The sequence below is a fragment of the Triturus cristatus genome, chromosome 6 (assembly GCF_964204655.1).
Source record: "Triturus cristatus chromosome 6, aTriCri1.1, whole genome shotgun sequence".
In the NCBI taxonomy this organism is placed as follows: domain Eukaryota; kingdom Metazoa; phylum Chordata; class Amphibia; order Caudata; family Salamandridae; genus Triturus; species Triturus cristatus.
In genome coordinates this window covers 1,694,080,315-1,694,099,939 of record NC_140589.1, presented here as the reverse complement: position 1 = coordinate 1,694,099,939, position 19,625 = coordinate 1,694,080,315, and the positions used below count along the sequence as shown (strand labels likewise).

Below are 19,625 nucleotides of genomic sequence, written 5' to 3'. Positions count from 1 at the left end.
CATTAGAAAAGTATAATTGAGGTAGTTTAGTTAGTTAGAGCAGCAAGAGATGCTGATGATGCAGCGGATGCTGCAGAGCTCGTGTTGCTGAGATGCAGAGAGAGCGGGATGCTGTCCGAGAACTGAGCAAATATTGAAGAAGACTCGAATTGCAGACTTAGAGCCTAAACCTTAATTAATTAGAAGAATATCGCGGAAGAATCAAGGAGGGAAAGGTAAAGATCTAGTAGAAGATCGTGGAAGAATCAAGGAGGAAGATAGTGTCAGAGAGGGGTGTGACGCAGGCGTCGTATCTAGAAGAGGCCATCTATCTGTCCCTGAATCCCGTCCTGAACCTTTGTCACCTGATCTGTCCCAGGGGACCCTTTCCAGCTCCTTGGCCAAGGGGTTGGTTTCCACATCATCCTAGGTAACTATAAATCTGTGTAGTATGTCATTGTATTGCTCTCTCTATTTCTCCCTATTCAGGTACTGTCATCGTGATAACATTGTTTAACGATTTTTCTGACTTAAAATTTGATTCCCTTCCTTGGAGAAAAAGGTGTACGAATTGTATTTGGGTTCTTGGCTCACATGAATTTAACTAGATAAACATTTAAAACTCGCCCGAGTCTTTGGTTATTTAAAATATTTTATTCTATGTCAATTTTCACCTACAATAGTTAACTAAAAGGTCCATTGACCAGAGGAAAGTACATTCGGTCAGAAAGATTTGGTAAGAAATGATAAGGTAAATTCATCTTACAGGTATTAGAACAACAAATTGACCCCTGCGGTACTTTACTAGCTCATGTGTATGCGTCTTTAATGGGCCCAGGTGAGTATGTGATTTGTGAGATACTCTAGCTGGTAACCCGCTGGATCAGTACTACTGTTCATCAGAAAAACACAGAGTTCAAATGTTGTATCCTTGTGCAATAACAGTTCTAGCTCTAAGGTTCAGGAAGGGTCTGGAGTATAAACACACAAGAAGCGCTGGAGAAAATCAGAGAAAGGGCATGGGGGAAAGTTTATAGTCTTTGAAGACATGGCTACTCGGTCCTGCTTACTACTATAGGAGGATTAATATGTATTAACCTATCAAGGACTTAGCCTAGTTCTTCCACTCAATTGAAATTCGAAGAAGATCACAAGGCTTTGACTCAGGGAGTTGCATGGTCCGAAGTAGCTGTACAGGAGGAATAGAGGAGGAAAACATCAATGGAGCTGGAGCCACCGGAATCACAGGTTCAGATGGACCTGAGGAGAATGGAGGCGCTTCAGGGTTGGGCAGGGCTTATACACCCTTCTCAAAGGCTCAATGGATGTAGACAGATAACGGGGGGCACATGGATGTCTGGATGGTTCTTGAACCTAGGAGAAAAGACATGTTAGTACACTTGCTTTGACCTTATAGAATAGTCAGGTAAAACTTGCTGATCGGAACCAAATAACTGGAAACAAATGTACTGTTTTCACTTGAACATGCAGAATAGAAAACAACACTGAGACCCAAGTAACAGCAGGAGCAAGACTTTCCATTGGCTTTTGTGGAAGCTTGCAGGGATACAATAGAAAACCACACCTAGGCCCTAGTAACAGCGAGTGCAGATAATCTATTGGTTAACGGGTGCTGGGGAACACTTGCAGGGAATCAAGCGCAATAGAATTATGGGATTTTGGGGGAGGCTTGCAGGGAATCAAGCACAATGGAATTATGGGTTTTGGGGACCTTCAGTCGTGGTATCATAGCGTAGAGGTAATACAATGTGAGCCCTGCACACTAGACCACTGCGCAGGGGGCACAGGAAAGGGTTGTGACAGAAAGAGTGCAGGAAGGAATCGTGACAGTTTCGCCCTGCAAAGAACGACCTACAGGGTGTGGTTTATCTAGGTGACGGACATGGAAGGAACGGACGAGGTGAAGGGCATGAATATTGCTGGCTGGTTCCCAAGACTGCTTTTCAGCATCATATCTTTTCAAAGCAATCAAGTAAAACAAGCTCATGCTTAGAATCAAGGATCAAGGATTTTCTATACCTCAAATTCCAAATGACCATCCAGTGTTATCGGTGAGTGAGGGGGAGCAGGACGGGTCTGTGCACAATAGAGCTCCAACAGGGACACATGAAAAACTAGATGAAAGGGTAAATCTTCTGGCACTGTAATTTCACTGCTACTGGGTTAATGATTTGTTCAGTAGAAAAGAGACCCACATATCTTTGTTGTAGCTTTGTTGCCCTGTAATCGCAGGTGCTTAGTGGACAGCCAGACCTAATCTCCAACCTTGTAGTCTGGCTGTTGTTGTCGATATCTGTTAAATTTTTTTACCATAATCAACTTAGCTTGGTATAAGTCTGATAACACCTGCTGTTGTGAATCAGCCAGATATTTTGCAAAGTCTTGCTTGACAGGTAAATTTTGAGAATGCATTACAACATTTTTGGGTAACATGTGGATGTGTACAGTGGATGAATGCTGCGAGTAACAAAGATTCCCAACCCTTAGATGTAGAGGTCAATAGACATTGCAGTGAGTGTTCTAAAATCTGGTTTACCTGCTCTGCCTCATTGCTGAACAAATTGTGACTCAAATTCCTGTTGATATCTGTAGGAAGCTTTATATTGATAGCTCCCACTTGTGTCACGGCTGGCAGAGCAACCCCTTCCTTTGCCTGCCCTGACAGAAACATGATGCATAATAATTCTTTGTAGAGAAAACGGTGCCTTACCAATAGACGGATTCCCCAAATGAAAGACCATTCACCTGTGGTCTCTTTTTTGAGAAGCCAAGATTCCCAATTTCTTATCTATATTTTAATAAAATGCTTTTCCTTCTTTTTTGATTCATAGCCGCGTTGACATTTCCAAAAACACAAATTGCCCTCTGTGCCCAATTCGATAAGGTGGTTGAACCAATCTGTTTAAGTTCCAGCCTTGCCGGCTCTGCTAAATGCGCCTGTTCTCTCAAGGCCCATTCTAGATAACATTATCTGAATCCCTATCTATCCTATTACCATCATTGTTGTTGTTATACTGATTCATGTCATCATTGGTGTCCTGTAACTGTATAATATGTATGGGAAGGTCAGATTTAACAGCCAAACCAGAAGCCTTTCGACCAGAAGGCCCTGGATTAATTGCCACCAATGACAAGAACTTGTTTTTACAAACAGAAGGACATTTATAGCTCTTTCCTTTTGAAATACTCAAATAATCACCCAAAGGCAATGGAAGCTTCCTGTTCCCAAGGCATATGATGAAGAGGGCTTCTGGAATAAAAAATTTTGGATTGACGCTTCTAAATTCTTAGAAATATCTGACATAGAACTAGCCACGACCTGCTGAACTGAGTCCTTAATAAAGGTTTCCAGATAGTCCCTAAAAATCCGCTTCTAACCATCGTGCTCCAAAACAGGACCCTCACTAGATATAATGTCACAATTTAAAAAAATTCCTAGTGTAGAGCAAAAACAAATATCAAAGACTGAGCATACATACACTAGAGACAGGGTGAAGGAGCGAAAGATTCATCCTGAATTATGCTAATATTATATATATTATTTAAATCATAATCACACTTACAAATGTAAAACTTTGGGGAAAAATTGTGTGACGGAAAGCAGTCTTGAACACTGGTTTGGTTGAGCATTCCCAAGAAAAAATATCTCTGAAGCTGGGAAAGCAATACTCAGGTCAACAGATTGCCTCATAAAAGAAACGGCCCTTCGGTAGGATGACCAGATTTTGAAATGCAAAAACAGGGACAGGTAGAGGTGGGACTAAAGGCTGGAAATAAATATAGATACATTATGGATGCATATATATATATGTTTGCAAGCCAGAAAGTCACTGTCACGTATATCTATCTATCTATCTATCTATCTATCTATCTATCTATCTATCTATCTATCTATCTATCTATCTATCTATCTATCTATCTATCTATCTATCTATCTATCTATCTATCTATCTATCTATCTATCTATCTATCTATCTATCTATCTAGACACACACCCATACACACAACACAACGTTTTACAGGGACTTTCATTTTTTAGGTCTCGCCTGCGTTGCAGCGCGCAAGCGCTGCTTCGCCTTGGCGAGATGTATTGTTGCCGCTTTTGTGTCCGGCTTCTCTGGAAGCGGGTTGGTGTCCGCCCTGTCGGCATTAGGCCCCGCCCACCCAGACTGGAGATTTTGCTCGTGCACGCTCCTGCACGGCGTCTCTTCCAGACACGCGTGTTTATATATGCATCGCGCTTTCACTTAAGGTGAAAACGAGATGCATATATAAACATGCGTCAGACATGCGGTTTCTTTTTTAATGCTTGTTTAGAGGGTATTTGATCATATGTTGGCCGGTGATATCGTGGTGTCTCCCACAGCCCGAGGGCGGTATATTACTTGCTCTAAACTGAATGTTTTGTGTATAATGTAATCATTGGAAGTGGTGCGACCAGTGAATTGAGTCGGTCTCGCAGGGGAGGAGGGTGTGCATGCTCAACTACCCTGCGTGCATCCCCCTTTTGGTGTAACTCCCTCATGATACTGCTGGAGGGCACTACGGGTCCCATTATCTTCACCTCGTCAACGGGGTGCTGTGGAGCGGCGAACCGTATAGATAGAACAGGTCACCTGCAGCGGGGTGCTGGTGGCAAGACACGGCTGGCGTGTGCGAGAGCTCATGAACACGCAACGGCTACAGTGATTCCCACATATGTTTTGCATTGCTTGCAGTTGCGATGCAATGTTCGTGTATGCTTCTATGCACTGTACATGCTAAGATCTTTCTCGATCTCTTTATATCCCAGATATGGCAAAGGAGCAAATTTCACGTGAGATTTTTGATGCTAGGATGCAAAAAATGATTGGAAATTACAGTGGAGATCGCTACGGCCAACCCCGACGTTCGGGTAAGACATTGTTTAATTTGCTTTAGTCTCGTGGTTGGGCTAGGAGACAATACAAGCTCAAAGGGTGGTATTCTGGTGGATGAGGTCATATATAGAATGTTTTGGTGTTAAAGTCACAAGTTTTTCCTGAGGGTTGATTCAGCCATAACTTTTATTTTTTATTTTCCCAACAGGGCCTTCCAGATACACTCCGAGATTGCAGTCCTACAGGTACGAGGAGGATTACCGTGACAATGGAAGGTATCATCGCGAAGCCCCAATACGCAGCCCGCGGGATGACTACCGGAGCAGAGCCCCCGAATCTTGGAGGTCTTCGTATCCTGGTCCCCACCGGTGCGAGTATGAAGAAGACCCACACCATGCCTACTCGTACCACAGCCGATCGGGGAGCTCGTCCCGGAGCAGAGATCGATACTACCCCGAACTCAGAGATCACGACTTCGGCTATTCCAGGTCCCGCGATGCGTCCTGGGCCAAGGAGCCCGACTACTATCAGGATCATGGTGCATACAGGGAGCGTGGCATGGTGTCTCCACGGGAGCGTGGTGGGGGTTACAGTCAGCGTAGGTGGGTGCCAAGCCCGCGAGATGAACCCGGGCCCCATACAGTCGGGGTCCAAGCCAGGGACTACGTCCCCCAAGCTCCAGCCAGGGTCCACCGGTGCGTGGCAGCGGCCACTTCCAAGAGGCCGCGGAACATTCCCACCTCGAGGACACGGCACGACCTTTGTTGCGAGAGGCAGAGGTGGATTGCCGACTAGAGGAGGAAGGCTGATCACTCAGAGGGGGCGTGGAGGCAGGCAAGGGTTCAGCCGATGCGGTGCGGCCAACGAGAAAGCGCCAGTCCGAGAGCAGAGCCTGAAGGCGCTGATGGAGAAGGCGGATGCCGTGCCTAACTGCGAGAGTCAAGTGATCCGATGAGCAGGCTTCCTTAATAAAAAGGTTCATAAGACAAAATATTTCTTTAAAAACCGATGACCAGTGCTGACCAGCAATTAAAATGTTTTCTTTCGAGCATAAAAAAGCCCTAAAAACTTTATACTACAGCATATCTCCCTGGTAGTCAGATTGTTGGTTGAGATACAGTGCTGCTTTGTGAAATTGAGCGGTCTTAAAATTGGCAGAATATAAAATAACATTTTCTCAAATTACTATAAAATGTGCAGAAAACAGCTACGTGCTTCCTGTGCCGTCAGAGTATCATAGGAACAATTTATTTGTTTTACTATAAGTATCCATCCATAAGCGGGTGAGGATAAATCTATGCCTAGGGTTTAAAATAGATTTAAGACGAGGCTTGCATTTCATACGTAGTTGGGGCGACTCGGTTTTTTAATACGCTAGGCTTTAAGATTTCAGTGGTCAGTCTTAAGATTTGGGCTTCTCGTAATAAGGATACCTCAGATCATGGGGGAAAAAAAGTTGGCCATGTCAGCCAGTGTATATGTAAAGGTGAGCTCGACTTAAGGCAGTCCATGACAATGGCACGATTTAAACGAGTATAGGCCGGTGTCCAAAATGTATGCCATAGTAGAAAGGGCTGCAACTTTATTGAATCTGCAAGGAACAGCACACCCAGTCCCGCATGCCAGACATGCAAATGAACTTTGTTTAGCCCTGGTGACAAAATTGAGCCCGTGCTTTAAAGGATGCATCCTTTTGGTCTTGTGCTGCACTAAACTTTCACTCAGTTTCTTTAGGAATCATTATTGTTACGTTCTCAAACGATCTGTCCTGACGAGTAAACTAGTTGTCTGAAAAGAATCCTGAAACCATATGCAAATCGTAGGGTTTCACAACCATTAGGGTTGTAACGGTCTACCTTCTCCATGTTTCTTGGGGGTCTGGAGTTTGTGGTCAGTGGGGTTGCATGTATGGTGGTCCTAGATTTTTTTGCGGTTTGTCACAGATGTGAAACCATCCACACCCCTTCTAACCTTTTTTTAGTCCATTCATGGTTGGTTAACAACCTATTTTCACTGCACTTGGACCAGACTGCTTTAGCAACACTAGAATTCGTTCAGTGAAATGGATACACTAAGAAACTGCTTTATTTTGTAGGTCTGAAACCAGAGCCTAAAGTTAAAGAAACATTAGATTCACTCCTGGAGAATGCCATTAATGCTTGGAAGGAGAGAGAGGCTATGTACTCTTGCATCTATGGCATTGGGACTAACATCAAGCATGAACAGGGGTGTGGAATTCATATAGCTCGACTTCCAGAACATATTGTTTGGGCTCAAGGATAACAAGTTTTCATGTTTATTTTGTCCTTGGGACAAGTAGGCCCAACCCCCTTCAGCACAAAACCTTTGGCTGCCAGTTTACAATACCACATTATTGACAAGGAAAGGGCATTATCTGCCTATTGGGTCGTATTTGTATCCGTATGTTAATGCTGTTTAAACTTGTAGTCATGGTTCATTGATAGAAAGCATTTCTTATTGGGGTGAGCGCTCTAAAGAAATGTTGTAACCTCGAATTGCACTACTGGAAGTTGTTCCAGTGTGTAAATGTTTACAAGACTGTGCAAAGTTTAACAATATGGGGCTACATACAATGCCCCCATAATGCTCTCTAGATGCAAATATCTACAAAAGCTTGAAAGCAAGAGTTAAAGAAACATTAGATTCACTCCTGGAGAATGCCATTAATGCTTGGAAGGAGAGAGAGGCTATGCGAGAGAAAGCAGAGAAGGATGCTGAACTTAAAACAGAAGCAGATAAAAAGACTGAAAAGGAAACGGAGCCCAAAAAAGAAGCTAAGGATGGCGACGAAAAGGAGGCTGCTGCTGAAGTGAAAGAAGACGAAGAAAAGGAGGAGAATACGTCTGACACTGATAAAGAGAAGGAAACTGAAATGGAAACGGAAACAGAGAAGGAGCCTGAAAAAGAAAAGCCAGACTTCTGGTAAGCAGATTTGCAATTTACATATTCAGGCTATATCTACATGAAGTGGCGTTTTAACCGTTTTTATGTTCAAATTATTCCTCTGTGGTTTGTTACAAGAGTTTGCTTCCATTCTACGGCTACTTGTACAATTAATTTAACTGACAGTGTTTAACAACCGTTATATTATTAATTCCTAGGTTTTTGTTCAAGAGAAGACAGCCAAGAGTTCAAATATTACCTACAAAAGCTTGCAGAAATTCAAAATCTGAAGCGTGATGTTGCAGAAGCCAAGTTAAAGGCCGAGAAACTGAAGTTAAAGGTAGCCGAGAAAGCTGCAGCAGAAAAAGCTGCTGCAGAGCTGAAGGCAGCTGAGAAAGCTGCAGCCAAGAAGAAAGCAGCAGAGAAAGCCGCAGCAAAGGAAGCTGCCGAGAAAGCTGCAGCCGAGAAGAAGGCTGCCCAGAAAGCAGCTGCTGAAAAAGCAGCCGCCGAGAAATCTGAAAAGACAGAGAAGGCTGCCAAGGAGCCGACGGTCAAGAAAACAATTGCCAAGACTTTAACCCCTGCAAAGCAAAAGAAGCAGAAGAAGGCTGCCATGATGACGGCCCCCGGGGGAAGTGAAGGTCGCAGACCAGTCTTCCCCCGGGGCTATTCGCGCGATGGCCGGAAGGACAAGGTGTGGGAGGGTTAGATGATTGGGGAAGGAGCGGGAGTTAGGAGCGCATATAAGGTGTCAGGGGGGGAGGATCCGGCCTCTTCCTGACACCTTAGCACCACCGGGGGGATTAGACAGTGAAGTTTGTTCACCCACCCACCCTACAGGTTACATGGAGGGCTTGGGATTGGATCTGTCTTAGCGTGCCAGTTTAGGGCAGGTTGCAGAGTAGCGGCGTTACGGTACTTTGAAGGGGTGTTGAGTCGCATATGGGCGGATCCACCCCTCGGGGAGGGGGGAGAACGGTACACGGGTGACTGATAGCGGGGCGCGGAAGCACTGAAGAAGATTCAACAGAGGATGCTTGGAGGGCAAGTGAAGGTGAGAATGGGGAGAGGAAGGAGGTCACCGAGTGAATGGGGAAGAGTCAAACTGGTGAGATGGTTTTGAGATGGTTTTGAGAAGGCTGAACGGAGAATGTGTTGGTATGGGAAAAGTATTTTCTTGCAGTTATGTACTGTTAATAAAGTTTAAATGATTGCAACCTTGTACTAATAAAATGGCCTTTTACGCTTCAAGTAAAAGCGTGGAGTGTAGTTACTGCGCGAAGGCCTTGATGGGCATTCTCAAGAAAACCAAGGCAGCTGTGTCTACCGAATCTTCTGATTCTCAGAAAGGTAAGTATCCATCGTGTTGTCATGAGGTGCCAAAGCCTGCCTAGGCACTTCGTAGAGATTCGATGCTTGGCCGGTAGAGTTTGCTGTTCACTGTCTTGTACTCTTGCATCTATGGCATTGGGACTAACATCGAGCATGAACAGGGGTGTGGAATTCATATAGCTTGACTTCCAGAACATATTGTTTGGGCTCAAGGACAAGAAGTTTTCATGTTTATTTTGTCCTTGGAACAAGTAGGCCCAACCCCCTTCAGCACAAAACCTTTGGCTGCCAGTTTACAATACCACATTATTGACAAGGAAAGGGCATTATCTGCCTATTGGGTCGTATTTGTATCCGTATGTTATGCTGTTTTAACTTGCAGTCATGGTTCATTGATAGAAAGCCTTTCTTATTGGGGTGAGCGCTCTAAAGAAATGTTGTAACCTCGATTGCACTACTGGCAGTTGTTCCAGTGTGTAAATGTTTACAAGAATTTGCAAAGTTTAACAATATGGGGCTACATACAATGCCCCCATAATGCTCTCTAGATGCAAATATCTACAAAAGCTTGAAATCAAGATTAATCCTTGACTTTTAAAATAAACTGTTAACATAACAATGCAACTAGGAGAAAAATGTTGTAAAGTACTGTGAAAAAATATTCATAATGGAAAATTAGTGCAATAAGTTTAAACTAAATATTGGGTAAACATAAAAATAAACAGCCATTGGCAAAGCCAATAGGTATTGATTGGTTGTCAGCCTTTTGATTTTGTACATGCGTCTCTTATTTTGATATTTCTGTAAAACTTTGTGGGATCTTCCAGGCCCTCAACATTATAACTAAAATTGGCAAAAAGCAATATATTTTAGTCTCAAAAAGCATGCCTTGCCACAGTAGTCCATGGCACTGAATAAAAATACTTTGTGTGCCTATATACTCCTTGTGAAAGAGTGGTAACTATTGACTGGAGGAAGAGAGATAAGATAGCATTGTAAAGGGCTTGGTTAACTCCAAATTTGGGGCACTATTCTTAAATGCAGTGTGCCTTCAGATGCGTGGAAAGTTGTTTTGTCGTTTAAAGCTTCTTGGCAGGTTAATTTGTAGGACAAAGACAAGAAGGGTTGTACTGCGATGCTTTAAAAGCACCGAAAACCTCTTAAAGGAAAAACTTTTCTTTTTTTTTCAGTTGATGCAAAAACCAAGGAAACAGCTGAGAACCTGGCACGGTTTATTGTTCAGATGGGCACAGGAGCAAAAGACTTCAACATGGAGAGCCTCACTAGTAATCCTGAGTTCTGGTACGTGGTCCATTCATTTTCTGTGAATATATTCAATATATAGGAAGTATTGTTTCATATTGTAATGCACACATGAGTGCAATTGTTCCGCCTTCTGCCTGCAGGCTGTCATAAACGGGTAGAGGGAGAACCAGCGGAACTTACTATAACCGTCCTTTAACCCGAAATAAAGGCAATGAGAAGTAATATTAACAAGCATTTGCGATGCAATCGGTCTCGCATTTATGCGAGTTTGAGCCCTTGGCATTGTAAATGGCAATGCCTTTTATTTATGTTTTAAAAACGAAAACAAAAATAAAAAGGCATTGTTATTTGAAATGTCAATAGCTCAAACCAGCATAAATGCGAGACCTATTGCATTGCAAATGCTTGTTAAGTAAAGGATTTGAACATGGTTTATCAAGAATTATGGTGTCCAGCACAAATTCATACTGAAGGTTTAATGCTCCTATTTTTTTTAGAATTCTTCAGAAGGCGTTAATTAGAAACCATTAGCTACTGGAGAACGGTGCGACTTCCTCCTTGGCCTAAAGTCCCCCTCTCCCCTCCATGAACTGAAGCTGCAGCTGACATTCCCCTGTGCTGTCTGAAATAGCGGAGGTTCGCACCCATAGAGGGCTAGCGGGGCCGGCGGAGTTAAAGGCGCCAAAGGCCCGGGAACTGTGGAGGGGTCACAACAAAGGCCAGGAAGTGGCACACCCATAAAGAACAGCAGAGAGTGGGTAGGGGGAAAAGAGGAACAAAAGAAGGAAGAGTGCCATAAAAACCCACCAGCCAATTGGGGGGTGGGAGCAGTGCGAGGTATGAAATGTGCCCTATTAAAGACAGAATCGCCCGTACCCAGGCACTATTTGTGCTGTCTGGGATGACGGTGCCATGGGATCAGTGAAACCCACCCACCTGCACCAGTAAACAACAAGAGACAGTCGCAGCTAAAGTAAAGGAGTCATGGTGGTGAAAGAGTCTATGGAATGGAGCTTAAGATTTTGGAAGGCCACCATCAGAGTGGCAGATCGCATACTTACCTTGGGATGCCTTACAGCAGGGTAAGGTGGTCAGAGATGGGAGGGGTCCCAGAAAACAGCACTCGCAGCCCGGGCCCGCCGGCTGGAGGACCACACTAATTACGTTTTGTAGTGAGATGGTGGAATACCCATCACCCACAAGGTCGATAAAGTGGAGCTCAAGGGGACACTAAACACCGGACTGTGCATGGCAAAAAGAGCTTTTATGATAAGGTTTCTGTACATATGATTTATGACTTGATTAATATCGTATTTGGAGTGATTTACGTTTTGATTTATGACCTGGTGACAACTAGGCTTTGTGATTTATGACATGTTGATTTATGTCGTAAAGATTGAATTACCCTTTGATTTAGGACCTGGTGTCAACCAGGCCATGTGATTTATGGCATGCTCTATGGTAAATGCTTTCTAGGATGTCCACTTATGTACGTACAGGATGTTTTATGACCCCACCATTAAAGTGTTGCGGGGTAATTTGGTGCAATGTTGAATAAAGCTGCAGCCAATAACTTCCAAACAGGTTCATGTGTCCAGACTTTCAATGTGAGTGGGAGTGGCCGCCTGCAAAGTTTATAAGGAGATTAGTTGCCTAATGTGACAAGTCAGCGCACCAGTTGTTGATGCCGGCACATGCACCGGATGAAGGCCGGCCCCTGCGCTCATGCCGGAAGGTGGAGCGCGCCTATAAATAAAGGTGGGCAGGACTGCAAGGACAGTACCGCGCCAGAACAGTATTGTTGTGTGCGTGTGCAATTATTGTAGTGGTGTCCATGCACAGCGTGCCCGCTGCAGTTCAGTCCTCAGCCATGGGACGTAAAATTGGCGACGAGGAGCGGAGCAGCCCACGCTCCAAGCGGTGTCCAGCACAGAGGAACAGCAGTTCTCCCCTACGTCGGGCAGGCCACACAGATGGCCAGCTCAGCAGCAAGACACATACTGCAGACCACCCTCACGCAGCAGGAATGTCGTCCATCTGCATAGGGGCCCTGTCACAAGGGCAGCACCAGGAGACGGTGCGACCAGATAGGACACGCTCACATCGATATGGGTGAGTCGCGCTCGACGCACGGAGGTGGCAGCCATCATATCTCGGCGCAGCAAGAACAGCCACGTGCTAGAAGGCCGTGATTCCGGGCACTGGACACAAGGCCCTGCTTCTCAAGGCGCCACACCCTCACTGGGCCACACAAGCACTCAGCCCGCCAGCATCATGGGAGACCAGGATGAGGGTGCCCAGCCCCCAGCAAGCGCTGCAATGCTACACCCCCCTCAGTTGTCCTACCACCATTCAGGAAGTCGGCAGATCCCGCCACAGAGTCACCGAGGTGGCAAGTGTGGCTCGGCCGCCTGAAAAACTACTTCATTGCCACCAGGGAGAGGGATGGAGCTGTCTAGCGCTCACTACTTCTCCACTATGCGGGGGAGGAAATATACCTGCTGTTCAAGCATCTCCCCAACACGGGACCTCCTCAAGATTAACCGGCGACAGTGACGGCATTAAATGTCCATTTTGATCCTCAACTAAACCCAGACTTCAAGCATTTCAAATGGAGCCAAGCGAGGCAAAGAGAAGGTGAATCTGTAGACTCTTTCCATGCAAGACTGAGAGAGCTCGCCAGAACTCACCTCGTGGGGGACAGAGCGGCAGAAGAGATCAGAGCACAACTGATCCTGGGGATCCGTAGTAAGGTCCTGTGAGGTATCATCTTAAGGCAGCCGAACATACCAAGGAACGACATATTGGTGTTGGCAAGTTCCCATGACCTCTCGGCTGCACGTGCGGAGGAAATGGACCTTGCGCTAATGCGCAACACAGAAAAGGGCGTGACCGTCAAGACTGAGCGAGCTGACGCCGTCAGGGTGCGTGACAAAGCCACCAAACCAAGAGATCGCCCGCCGCCGACCCCAAAAAGCCAATGCGGATACTGTGGGTAGGAAGGACACCCCTCTCAACAATGCCTAGTCCAAGGGAAAATGTGCACCAACTGCGGCATTGCGAACCATTTTGCTTCGGTCTGCAGAAGAAAGACACAGCGGAAAGAAGGGAGACAGCCCAAACAAATGCGGAAACTGGTCCGCCAGCTGTCGAGCGTCTCGCTGTCGTCCACACCAGGACGGAGAAAGTCGAAATAAACTGTCTACCAGACAGACAACACCTCGTCTGATGAAGAAGGAGAAACGTACCTGGTCTCGTTAACCCAGGCACTGAAACGATGTAGACGTCCCCAGCCCCGATGCACTGCGCAGATAGCCAGGTCAGACGTCAATGCAGTGATTGACACGGATGCGTCAGTCACCGTTATGGGAATCCAACAATAGAACAAGTTCAAGCCCAGACCCGACCTCTGGCCGTCGAAGACGAAGATCTTCGCTTACGAAAGTGACTCACCGTTGCCCCTCCGAGGGAAGATGACCGTGCCAGTGCGGTCGGAAGACACTGAAATCACGGTTGCCATCCACGTCATCAACCAGCAGGCAGACACGCTGTTGAGCAGCCATGCGGTTGAGGACCTATGACTGGTGAAGTTCCCCAGGAGCGTGCAAGCAGAACAGACCAAAGAACTCATCGACCAGTTTGAGGACATGTTCAAGGGGCTAGGGCGGATCAAGAAGGGCCCAATCAAGTTGCACATAGACCAAAACGTCAGGCCAACAGCGCTGAAGCACAGGAGAATTCCTTTCCACCTCCGGCCACTGCTGGAAGAAGAGCTACAGATGCTGGAAGACCAAGGAATCATAGAAAAGGTCTCAGAGCACACGCCGTGGGTGTCCCCCATGGTGATCGCTGAATAGCCCCGCCAGCCAGAAAAAATAAGACTCAGCATCGATATGCGCTTCTCAAACAAGGCCATTCGGCGTGAATGGCACGTCACGCCGACCATGGACGATATTGTGGCCGACCTGAATGGGGCTAGATGGTTTTCGAAGCTGGACCTAAATGCCGGCTAACACCAGCTGGTGCTTGCCAAAGAAAGCCGGCACATAACCATGTTCAGCACCCATCTTGGACTTAGGAGGTACAAACGTCAAAATTTCGGCATATCGTCAGCTGCTGAAATTTTCCAGAATGCGATCAAAGAGATCCTGGTCGGACTACCTGGCATGTTAAACGTGAGTGATGACATCCTCATCCACTAACAGACAGCTGAAGAACACTACGACACCTGAGAGCGATCCTGCAATGGCTCCAAGATCACGTAGTTACCCTACATCGTGAGAAGTGTCTGCTGTTCCAGCAACGGATAGAGTTCTTTGGCCATACCTTCACGCAAGAAGGAATTCAGGTATACCCCTGGAAGTCCCGAGCCATTAAGGACACGCCAGCACCACTGACAGTAGCGGAGGTCCGCAGTTTCCTTTGGATGGCCACATACTGCGGCCGCTTCATCCCAGACCTGGCCACAATCGCAGAGCCCCTCCGAAACCTCACCCGAGCAGACGTCCCGTGGCAATGGGGCCCAGCTGAGGAAGCGGCATTCCATGTAGTCAAGAATGCTCTCCTAGACCACACCACGCTCGTCTACTTCAACCCCACCAAGCGAACCGAGATACTGGTGGACGCCAGTCCTGTAGCCCTCGGGCCGTCCTTACTCAAGAGCAGGAACCTGGATGGTGGGCCGCGTTAGCCTCTGTCAGCAAAGCACTCTCCCCGACCGAAAGACGATATGCCCAGATTGAAAGGGAAGCCCTAGCGATCCGCTGGGCATGCCAGCACTTCCACCTGTACATATGTGGGCACCCGTTCAAGATCATTACGGACCATCAACCTCTAGTGCCATTATTCAAAGTTTCGGCAACCCACACACCACTGCGAATTGAACGATGGGCTATTGGACTACAGCAGTATGAGATGGATGTTGCATACCGGCCGGGCGCCAAGAACCCCGCTGATTTCCTCTCGAGGCACCCGACCCCAGTGTAAGCCAAGGACGAGGGGGCTGAGACCTTCCCCACCGAAGTCCACCTGAATATGATCTTGGCACTCACGTGTCCCCAAGCACTGACACTGGAGGAGGTGACAGTCGCAGCGGGTGCAGACCCAGTCATTGCCAAGGTCCGGGCAGACGTCCAAGGGGGGCACTGGCATCAGTTTCTACGGTCGGCCAATGAATGGACAGGCCCGGGGAAGGAAAGCTTAATATATATGTGTAGAGTCAGGAATGAGCTGAGCGTCACCCAAGGAGGAACTCTGCTAAGAGGGTCAAGAATCGTCATCCCAGCAGCTCTCCAAGCGCGAGCGACGCAACTCGCCCATGGAGGGCACCAGGGAATGGAGAAAATGAAAGCCTGCATGCGGGAGAAGGTCTGGTTCCCGGGGATGGATGCTCGAGTAGATGAAACAGTCCGGAGGTTCCCTTCCTGTCAGCTGACGAGTGGCCCCGAGAGGTCCGCACCCATCCACACAGAGGAGCATGGGAGACGTCCCTGGGAGAAGCTAAGTGTGGACTTCGGGAGCTTCCCCGATGGGAGAGTAACCCTAGCCCTGATCGACAGCTACTCGAAGTACCCTTTCTCCCATGTCGGCCCAGAGCTGGAGAAGATATTTGCAATGTTTGGGTGTCCGGAAGAACTCAGGAGTGACAACGGACCCCCGTTCCAAGGATACGAGTTTCAGGAATTCCTCCAACGCCACGGTGTGCGGCATAGACGCATCACCCTGCAATGGCCCCAGGCAAATGGCGAGACCGAACGCTTTATGAGAACCGTCAACAAAGCTCTTCACATTGTTATAACTGAGCATGCCGATCCGGAACAGCACCTACAGAAATTCCTGCGGGAATACCGAAGCACCCCTCAGAGCTCCATGCAGTAGGCACCATAGGCGCTAATGTTTAATGGATCTCCCCGGGATGGCCTCCCTACCGCACCGGTATGGTCACCCCTCCATTCGATGAGGAAGGCGCCCTCAGGAGGAGGGAGAAGCGCAACCTCACGGCCAGCCAGGCCAGGAGGGCTAGGTCTCGTCCGCTGCACCGGGGAGACACCGTTATCATAAAAGACCGGAGGCCCGGAGGGAAGCTCCGGACTCGGTACGAACAGGGGTACTGGACTGTGATCGACATGAAGGGAACCATGGTGACGGTCAGTAAGGATGGGGAGGGCGTAACTCGCAACATCTCCTGGTTAAAAAAAAGTGGTCGACCCCTCTCAAAGTACCAACGCCACCAGCGACTCCGGAGAACCAAGAGCCAGCCAAGGGGAGGCTGGAGAAGTGGAATGCCCCAACTCAAGGCCCATCTCCCCGCCAGAAACTCCGGAAGTAAACCAAGAGCCCCCAGAGACACCACCCCCACTCTGCAAACCAGCTACCGAGCCCAAGTCTGGCCGTGGCCAATCTGGGTATGCTCTGAGAGATAACCCCCAACCGAGCACTCGCCTGAAGGACTTTGCTTGCCAAGTAAGTAAGTAAGCTGTGGGACACTGGGGATCCAGTCAAGGACCGAGTTGGGATTGGATGTGACAAGTCAGCGTACCAGTTGTTGATGCCGGGGCATGTGCCGGATGAAGGCCGACCCCGCTCTCATGCTGGAAGGCAGAGCGCGCCTATAAATATAGGTGGGCGGGACTGCAAAGGCAGTCCCGCGCCAGAACAGTACTGTTGTGTGCGTGTGCTATTATTGCAGTGGGGTCCATGCACAGCTCACCCGCTGTGGTTCAGTCCCGAGCCACGGGACGTAACACTTAAGTTTGCTTCATATTTTAGAAGTGCCTGCAGAAGTGAAAGTATCTGCAAGTTGCAATCCTGAAATGTAGGAACGCCTCAAAAAACCGGGACATGTTTTTAATTTGTCAACAGTGTTGGGGCGCCCAAATAGACCTCTGAAAACCAGGACTGTCCGTGGAAATCTGGGACGTACGGTCACCCTACTCTCGGGGGGAGTCTTAAACCTGACACCCATGCATAGTGATCCGATCAGGAGAGCGAAGGACCAGTGACACTTCCACCGACTGCCCATTCTCAGAGCTCTGCGGAAACAGCAATAGGCCCTGGGAGAGTAACAGACGTTTCAGACGATGTGCTATGTGAGGAAAGGACATACTGGCCATTAATCAGGCAAGTCAGCAGGAGCCTATCGAGATAAGATATCAAAGTTTGGACTTCACCGAAACACCAAAGGAAACCTAAATATTTATTTAAATATTCAAGAAGATGTAAATAATCTTCATACAGAAATAAAATATGAACTCTAATTAGCACTATGAAAAATACTTAACTTGACTGCGAGCAGCAAGAAAAGATTTGTTGTTCACTGTCAAGGGTGGTCGTGGAGTGCCAACTGTCCATTGGATACTGTACTTTCTGACTTCATTTGTAGTTTTGTCATAAAGGTTTATGGGTTATGTTGTTTGGCCTTCACTGCTGAGAAAATAAAGCGAGAAGAGAATGCCTACTAGGAGCCTCTGGACTTGTGATAACATTGTGTGATTCTCAGGATTCTCTGTTTGTTAGGGATTGGGGCTGAGGTAAAGAGAACATCATTGCTCCTTTATCTTACACTTGGGCTGAGTTAAATCTACAATAAATCTATATATGAACAGCTCATCATTGTTTATGCATGCAGACTGGCTCCTAGATGAAACCTAGTTAGCATTGCAGGGGCCTCGAGGTTGGGTGGTACTGTTCACTAAAACCCTGTATCTGGGGAGAACCTGTGGAATTTGGAAGAGATGTAAAAGCAAATTGGAGGATTTGGCTAATAGGGTTTTAGACTTGATGGTGGGATAAATGAAGGTGTTAGAGCAGCAATATATTTATTAAGATGAGTTGTTATGTGCAGTATGTTTGTGAAGCATATACCATAGCAAACTTTTAGATGCATCATGTTCGGACATATAGGCCCATATTATGATGTCAGGCGGACGCGTTGTGGGAAAGTAACCGCCTTACCATGGGTAACCAGTTCTGCAATCCCTATTATGATGCAACCGCAAATAGTGCGGTCAGAACATTCCGTAATTCAATGGGAGCTTTTGCGATGGGCCGAAAACGCCCGCAGTACAAGCTCCCATTGAACCATTTAAGTTTGTAATCATCCCTGCGCCGTGTGGCAGGCACCTTATGGTGTCTGCCAAACTATGCTGGCATGTTGAGGGGGCACCTATGGCAGTATGTGGAGGGCCAAGGGGGAAGGGGGCTCTGCTAGGGGCCCCCAGTGTCGCTTTCCGACAGTCTTTCCATGTCAGAAAGGCCAACATGGAATGGCTGTGGAAACCGACATCATCATTCCGACGGCGACAGCGCCGTCATTAAGGGGTTCTGGTGCATTTCTGACTGACCGGAACTATGTCGGATTCCGTCACGGGTTTAAACTCTGACGGCCGTCATCCTAATACTTTAAACCACCATGTCGGACATAAAACCAGTGGTCGGAGGCTTTCCGCCCAACATCGTAATAGGGCCCATATTGGGTTTTTTCTGGTCAACCAAACACTGTCGGAAGCTGAAGGTTAAATGTATCTTGCAGTTAATTCCAGTCACTACAAGTTCACTTTTACATTATATTGCTTCCAAAAGGTTTGAGGTTATAAGTATGTAGTATGAATGGGTGTATCATATGCAAGTCAGTGGTCCCTGCTAATGCTAACAATTTGTTAGAGCCCCAGATATTGTAGGCTTCTATATAAAAGATCCTTAACATTATGTTCCTTCTTTCTCATGTGTACCTCACCCCAGTACCTCTGTGGCATTTTGACTCTAAAAGTGAATGTGGATGTTCTGCAGATTTTCCTGAACCAATTTGGGATGGGTCTCTTTTAAGTATCCTTCCCAGGCTGCCCTTGTGACACAACCTTTGTGTAAAATGATGTTTATCGCTGCAGGTGGCGCTCGGGCTGCTCCAAGCTGGAGTACCCACAACATTGGCACAAAGAATTTGAGGTGTGATAGGAGGAATGCGTTCAATACGTCTAACCACTGGCAATCCCTCAGGGGAGCCTTCCAACTCATCGTTCTTTTGCCCACCATGCCACCTCAGTATGGACCTATCCATGTGAAAATCATCCTTTACCTAGCTCGAATAGGAACAGTCCAGCCAGAACTGCCAGGCCAGGTGCTACTTGAACTGAAAAACAAGTAACCCAAGACTGGTTTCACCCTGATTGGGGCTCTTCAGTCTTCTGTATCATGATTCCAGCAGCACAGTGAACACCGTACCCACGTCTGTACATACACTTGACCACCCTCCCACACTTTCACTTT

At 47.1% G+C, this 19,625-nt stretch overlaps 1 pseudogene; it reads left to right on the top strand.

The window, feature by feature from the left end:
• Positions 1-4,794: 4,794 nt before the first annotated feature.
• Positions 4,795-14,218, top strand: LOC146821848 (uncharacterized; annotated as a pseudogene).
• Positions 14,219-19,625: the final 5,407 nt, after the last annotated feature.